The sequence below is a fragment of the Schistocerca cancellata genome, chromosome 1, assembly GCF_023864275.1.
Source record: "Schistocerca cancellata isolate TAMUIC-IGC-003103 chromosome 1, iqSchCanc2.1, whole genome shotgun sequence".
NCBI classification, from domain to species: domain Eukaryota; kingdom Metazoa; phylum Arthropoda; class Insecta; order Orthoptera; family Acrididae; genus Schistocerca; species Schistocerca cancellata.
The window spans coordinates 936565138-936573179 of record NC_064626.1 but is presented as its reverse complement, the minus strand read 5'-3'; the positions used below and the strand labels follow the sequence as shown (position 1 = coordinate 936573179).

The 8042-nt window shown below is 40.5% G+C and overlaps 1 non-coding gene across 1 annotated transcript; it reads right to left on the bottom strand.

Annotated features, from left to right (window-relative positions):
- Positions 1 to 5569: 5569 nt before the first annotated feature.
- On the bottom strand, positions 5570 to 5679 carry LOC126097014 (U6 spliceosomal RNA). The gene has a single exon (XR_007522083.1). It is a non-coding gene; the product is annotated as a U6 spliceosomal RNA (small nuclear RNA).
- Between the last annotated feature and the right edge of the window lie 2363 nt (positions 5680 to 8042).

Genomic DNA, 8042 nt, shown 5'->3' with positions numbered 1-8042 from the left:
TCTGTCAACACCTACTACCTTTGGGATTGGAATTATTATATTCTTCTTGAAGTCTGAGGGTATTTCGCCTATCTCATACATCTTGCTCACCAGATGGTAGAGTTTTGTCAGGACTGGCTCTCCCAAGGCCGTCAGTAGTTCCAATGGAATGTTGTCTACTCCCGGGGCCTTGTTTCGACTCAGGTCTCTCAGTGCTCTGCACCAGTAGTAGCTGGTTTTAATCACGGTATGAAATGATCAAAAATACAAAACAGATAAGGATGTGAACATGACAGAAGGTATAACAAAGCTGAGGTTCAATAAAAAAAAAGTGGCTTGTGTTACATCTTCGCTATGGCCCTCCGACCTATGTGAGGTGACCGCAGAAAATAGCTGGAGTCTGCCGCAGCTATGCACATGACTACTAAAGGATCGGGAACGGTATTTAAACTTCCCCTCGGTGACGGAGTCGTGGAAACGCAGTCGTATGATAAACTGGATGTAAGGATAAATTTGGCTCAGAAGGTTATTTAATTGCAGTCTGAGGCAAATATATTCTTACTGTCAAACTGAGAACCGCCTTTTGCGCTCATCGTTCATACCAATCATACTCTCTGTAACTTCTTGGTAGTCGAGAACAGTTCAAAACTGCGTGTGCGAGTGGGTGCACTCCGACCAATACTGAATTTCCTGCGATTTTGCTTTGTGACGAAATTAACTAAATCCACTTTGCAAAATGAAGAATTCACTCCCTTTTTCTAGCCACAGAGGCGAGAGCTGTCATTTCGGTAATCTTTATAGTTGTACTTGACTGCCCACGACTCACTGTGATCGTGTCGTCTAGGGTACCGTGTTTGAAAGTTCAAGGTCTTCTTGAAATATCTAGAGTTATTACATCAAATAAATGAATTTTCACATTGTACATCTACATTTCTCCTCTCTTTGAACTGTATCTCCTGTGTCTAGTGTTAAGTATTGGGAGACGTGGCCGCCAATACGATCTTCCACCAGTGTCTCGCAAGTCAGCTATAAAATGCAGAGAGTAGCGTGGTATACAGTACAGCTAACATCTGCATTTCTTCCAGCAACGACTGACGCATGACAAGCCTCACAAGTGGCCAATACTCACCAGAAATCTGTAATCGGGCGAGTGCATTGCAACCATCCACTGTAACTGTCAAATTAGAAGATTATAGCTAAGTACATGGTGTTGCCCAGATATCTATTTATTCTAATCGTCTATTAGTCAATCTTCTCGCCCCCCCTCTTCCTGTCGATCTCCTCTTTTACTCCATCTCTGCCCATCTCCTCCACCCCCTCTCTGTTCACCTCCTCCATGACCCACTCTTTGTCCATCCCCTCCTGTGCGTTTCTCTATCTATCTGCTCCTCCCCCTCCCTCAATCAATCTATCTGCTCCACCCCCCTCTGTTCATTACCTCCTCCCCCCTGTAATTCCACCTCTTTTTCCCTTTCCCTCTATCCATTACCTTCTCCCCTCTAAATGTTCATCTCCTCCTCCTCACTCTCTCTGCCTATCTCTTCCTCCCCCTGTCTCTGTCCATCTGCTTCTCTTTCGTCTCTCCTCTCTCTGTCTATTTCCCCTTCCCCTCTCTCTGTCCATACCGTCCTCCTATTGTCTGTGCCATATTCTCCTTCCCCCCCCCCTTCCCCACCCCGCCGCATCGCTGTCCGTCCATCTCCGCCGTCCCCTTCTCCCTCCAAGCTATCACGCTCACTTTAATAGGGGGCTGATGGTTCTTACCTCCGCAGTGTTTCTTTCCAGACTGTAACTAACATGTGTACCAAATTTTGTTGAAATCGTTCCTGGGGTTTATGATAGCCTTTTTTTACCCGTGTCTTTGTCGCGCTTAGATGCATGTCAGATACGTTTGACATATATTTAACATATTTTACACGTGTTTTTACACATATTTCATATGTATTTCGCATTACAGCTTCACTTTCTTGCAGCTCCAGTTTACGATGTCATAGTGAACAATGCGTCGTACAATGCTATACTTTTTCTGGTGTATTCAGTGGTATATGTGAATACTACTTTAAAAATGTGTTGCGAATACAGTGAGTAGTAAAGTAGTAATAAATTAAAATGTCATGCTTCATGCGGGGGTTTTACTGCATAAGCAGCGAAAATGTAGTCAGAAGTAAACTGTTTTCCTCTCATCATTTTGTGGTGGCCCTCGTCATAAAGAGAAAGTTTCGTTAAGGTTTGAAATTATGTGTAAAGTTTGTTGCAAGTCTCTAAATGCTCTCATTCTCAAATACTGGGTGACTAAAGTATCGATATTCGCGAGTCATGTGCTACATTGCTTTTTAATCCTCAGGTAGATGGTTCTTAAACCCAAAACGATTCTTCCCAGACAGTAAGTGATGCAAGTACCAGGTTTGTTTGAAATCGGTTGAGTGGTTTAGGAGGAGATGTGGAACATACATGCGTACATACATACATTCATTTTTATAATACGTGTGAATTTTGGGTATTATAACTAGATTCTTCTATTCCTCAGATAAAATTTTACCAGAATCATCTGTTAAAGTGAATCGGCATTCGCCTGTGCAGTTGGTCCTAATCATGATGTTGGTGGATGCGTATAGGCGGAACCAACACACTGCTAACAGAGGAAAAAAAGTCAGATGCTGTGAAATTGTCGTAAAGTACTCTTGGAGTACCAGCAAGATATATTGCGCTGTGACACTGTTTTGTTACTGCGGAACTGATTAATTGATCGACTCCAAGACTGATAAAATTACTGATCTCTGTAGAGAAAAAGTGTGTGTATCTAGTGAATGGGAATAATAGTGTCATTCTTTCTCTTAAGCGCAGTTCGACGAGATCATATTATTACTTACCCACATCCCAACATGGGCATACATCGACGACATTTCACGTATCGTAATTCTTTGGTAAAAGTAAATCTATGCTACACAATGACAATAAACTTTTTCTAGTATGTGATAGGATGGAAGAGGAAAATTTTCAATCGACCAATGGCAGTCTAATTTTAAAAAAAGAAATAAAAAACTTCAAACACATATCATTTATCACGGCTAATGGAGTAATTATGAATTACTCAGTGGTGTAAGTTACTTTTGTATTTGACCAAAGCAGGTTAATAAAAAGCGGTACTCCTGATTACACCGGCTACTCATAAACAGGTTACTTTCAAATAAATGCTCAATACACTGATTCAAATGCCTTTAGCGAAACCTTCATTATTCACTGTTCTCATAAACGAACAAGTGCTCATAGTTTTCAAGGTATGTACTTTAGAGCCCATGTTTATTGTTCTGTCATCGACACAAGGTTTGTAGTAAATGACTTAATCAGCTTTGTGTTTAAATTTCTCAAAAGAATCTGCAATATGATTAATGACTATGTCAGACAAGGTTCCCGCCATGGAGTTTCCCATGGCTAAACCGGCCGACCGCGAGTACACAGGGTGATCAGAAACAGTCTGAAAAGCTTGTAAGGGTGTTCTAGGGTAGTAGGATATACTAACAAATAACAGTTACAAAAAAAATCGATACTTGCGCCGTATCCGAGTTAACTAGCATTGTAGTTGGCCAATCACGCCGTTCCGCGCGCAAATTCAAGCGGCCCGCCAGATATAATCAGTGTCTCTTCTTCTCATAGCGTAGATAATGGCGCACAAGACTGCTCAGCCTTTGGCTTGGGTTCGATGCTTACTAATGCACTACAAAAATTTTTGTTCAGTTTAAGGAAACCAAAAGAAACACGTGTTTGGCGACACTCCCACTGGCGGGCCGCATGAATTTGCGCGGGCAACGGCCTGATTGGCTAACTTCAATGCTAATTTACTCGGGAACGGCGCAACGTATTTTCCCTGCAACACTCTTACAAGCTTTCCAGACTGTTTCTGTCTACCCCGTATAGTTCACAAGTAAGGGTATCTGAAGGCATATAATATATACTTGTCTCAAAGATAAATTGTTTAATACTTGATCTCGCCAATGTTACTTCGTGTTTTTCGTATATAACTCTCGTTTGGAGGAACTCACAGTCGTTACATTCCAATATGCAAATATTTCGAGGTACAAGGTATGGGATTTGTATCATATTCTAAAATGAATTATCTAAAACGCAAGAGCAGATCTTTTTTCCTGATATGGAAGTTATGGAACTCATCTGCAGGAACACGTAACGCATTCTGTTTACATAATCGTGACGTCGTAGACGTTGCGTCACGCCCATCGCTCTGAAAGTCCTCATGGTGATAAAGAGCCGGATGGCGTTGTTGACACAGACGCGCCAAGTTTCCGTACTTGTTGAGTCACGGGGTGCGGCCATTTGGCACAAGAGCCGCCGTAACATAAAGCAGACTTTGAACCTTGCCACCGGCTACGATACCCGATAGAAGGGCCGCTACCTGTGGAATCAACGTTTACCACCGCCTGTCGAGATATGGGATTGGTAGGCTTCCTTTCGATAAACGCAAAGCTATCTCAAAAATTCCAACATTGTCATATCTTCCATCACTATTTTTAGATTTATTAATTTAAGAAGTGATTTCATCAGGAGAGATTCAAGAAAAGGCGTTGTTAGTGTCATTGGGGGGAAAAAGCTGCTCTTCATCTACATCTACATCTACATCCACACTCCCCAAGCCACCCGACGGTGTGTGGCGGAGGGTACCTTGAGTACCTCTACCTGTTCTCCCTTCTATTCCAGTCTCGTAATGTTCGTGGAAAGAAGGATTGTCGGTATGTTTCTGTGTGGGCTCTAATCTCTCTGATTTTATCCTCATGGTCTCTTCGCGAGATATACCTAGGAGAGAGCAATATACTGCTTGACTCTTCGGTGGAGGTATGTTCTCGAAACTTTAACAAAAGCCCGTACCGAGCTACTGAGCGTCTCTCCCGCAGAGTCCTCCACTGGAGTTCATCTATCATCTCCGTAACGCTTTCGCGATTACTAAATGATCCTGTAACGAAGCGCGCTGCTCTCCGTTGGATCTTCTCTATCTCTTCTATCAACCCTATCTGGTACGAATCCCACACTGCTGAGCAGTGTTCAGGCAGTGGGCGAAGAAGCGTACTGTAACCTACTTCCTTTGTTTTCGGATTGCATTTCCTTAGGATTCTTCCAATGAATCTCAGTCTTGCATCTGCTTTACCGACGATCAACTTTATATGATCATTCCATTTTAAATCACTCCTAATGCGTACTCCCAGATAATTTATGGAATTAACTGCTTCCAGTTGCTGACCTGCTATTTTGTAGCTAAATGATAAGGGAACTATCTTTCTATGTATTCGCAGCACATTACACTTGTCTACATTGAGATTCAATTGCCATTCCCTGCACCATGCGTCAATTCGCTGCAGATCCTCCTGCATTTCAGTACAATTTTCCATTGTTACAACCTCTCGATACACCACAGCATCATCTGCAAAATACCTCAGTGAACTTCCGATGTCATCCACAAGATCATTTATGTATATTGTGAATAGCAACGGTCCTACGACACTCCCCTGCGGCACACCTGAAATCACACTTACTTCGGAAGACTTCTCTCCATTGAGAATGACATGCTGCGTTCTGTATGGAAAAAAATGTGGAACGCTTCACGATTTTGCGTGTCATCCATTCGCAGGGCCATGCTAATCTTCTCTGTATCGTTCCAATTTTTTAGTATATGTACCGCCGGTTAGTTTACTTTATGACTTCTATATTACTTCAGACATTACACCAAAACGTTCAAGTGTTTGTATATTGAAGTAAAAGAAACTTTGTATGACTATGATATTTTACGGAGAATATGATATACGGTTCACGTGTTGAACTCGGATTTTATGAAGTAACATAACAGCAGAGATGTTACTACAGCACTCCCATATTGAGAAGGATCGAAGAAAAATTTGTATATTATAGCTGTCATCACGGTAGTTTCGTAATCTTAACTTATTGGTGCAACAGCTTGATTTACGATGATATGGGTAGACTATTCAACGTTTATTATTATAATTTTCTTTATATGTGATTATTTAAAATGTGTTGTAGAATGCCAGTGCAGAAGCTATGACCTATATTAATGATTCAAGCGGCAAAGATATTACCTGCGTCGGAGGCCGGCAGTAACAGCAGTTCGAGCAGCAAAGATGCTACAATAGTGGAAGCTGGCCACGAGAAGAGGATGCGACGGGCATTTAAAATAATGATGTAATTGTTAAAAGTAATGGTATCGCTGCAATTTTGCTTGCATAAATCGTTCCAAATTTGTTTATCGTGGGTCTTATGATTAGTTATAGTGAAGGAGTCGTGCTGGACAATCAAGTTCACTCTGGGGAGTTCTCAGTGTATCCGTCGTGCTGTCAGTTATAGTGATACACTGCAGGATGGATAGTCGCAATGGAGTGATGGAGCTCTCAGTAGTAACAGAATTTGGGTACTGGCCCGATATTTGATTAATTTAGCTCTGCGAGCTTCCGCATATTAATTGTTATCTATTGGTTCCCAATGTCAATCACTGATTTGCTAGTCAGGAAGATCTGGCTAGGTAATGGTGTAAAGAGAAGCCTTAAATAATTCGTTGCATAATGGAAATGTTTCACAGAGAGGACTTTGCTCAGACCAAACACTTATTGCTGAGATTGGATTTACCGTCAAGTACTGATAAGAATTGCTCCGTACATTTTGGCTAGCGTTCCTGTGCAGCAAACGCAGAGGAAATTATATGTTGCTGTGTTTTGGTATATGTGGTTAGCACACTCTGAGGGAATCGAGGGTTTGCTGTGTTTATTTGGAAGATTTGCATACTAACAGCATCATGTGATGTTTGTGTACAGAATTCATTTGTGGTTGCACTGAGCGATAGTGGCTCAATTTGTAACGTATTTGACTCGACAGATACTAAAGAATCTCGGGAAAAAGCTATATTTGGTCATACGGTGTGGACTGCGCGTCAACGATTAAGACATTTCCCGTAACGATACACTGTAAATCATTGGAATCATTTGGGCAAGCACGTCACAGTATTATCATTACTTTCTACTTTGAAGTGGCAAGTCACCATTAAATTAGGAAACGATAGTGGGATGCGATTCGCCAAAACCTGAAGAGGCTTAATTTTGCTTGAATTTTTTTAACTTCAGGGTCCCAAGGGGTGGTGAAACTTAGGTTTCTTGTTTGCATTTTTTTTATTATTATTATTTTACATCGGTGTACTGGGGAACAGAGAACTGATGTCAATTTTAGATGTACACTAAAATGCGAATAAAGCTTCGATAAGTTAACCTGAATTAAGAAGTTAGTGAATATTATTCAAATATGATAGAATTATCCCTAAAGTAACTTGAATCCGATAAAGAAAACAGTAATAAATTTAACGTCAAGAAACGAAACTTCAATAAGTTCTAAAGAAACAAAGTTCAGAGATGCAGTTATTTAGTATTACGTCTAGCTAGAAAACTTTATTTTAGTGGACTTTTATGCATAAAAAGGAATAAAGAAGGGAACATATTAGCCTTACAGCTATTTAATATTTACAGTAATACTTCATAGGCTATATTTTGGAAAATAAAGTGGAGAAGATAGAAAAGACATTTAGTTTGCATTGAAACAAAACAGAAATTAATCAGTGTCGAGTAAAATTGACGCAGTGTTAAATTCTCTCTTTGGTTTACATGGTCGACGTTAATTTATAATTGAAGGAGAAGCTGTAACGTTAAGTATTGTAAAATACTTTAGGTAAATCAAAGTCCTTAAGCGGTTGGTCGGTGCAGAATTGATTGAGTTTGGTTGATATGCAGCGGTTGGTTTTTAAGTTTAGATATATTGATGATCACGTAATTTGGACGTTTACAATAGTCAACGATGTAACTGTGATTGAACTGAGCATTAATACGCGCTTCTCATTATGGTCTGATCCTCAAAATAGGGATTAAAATGATTCTTAATCGACTATTAGTCTAAATAAATCGAATGAGACTACACCTTGTGAAATCAGCATAAAAGATATTCACGAATAATACAGCTGAGTACAGTGGTAGTTGCTACTAATTCGTAGATATAGCATTCTGAAT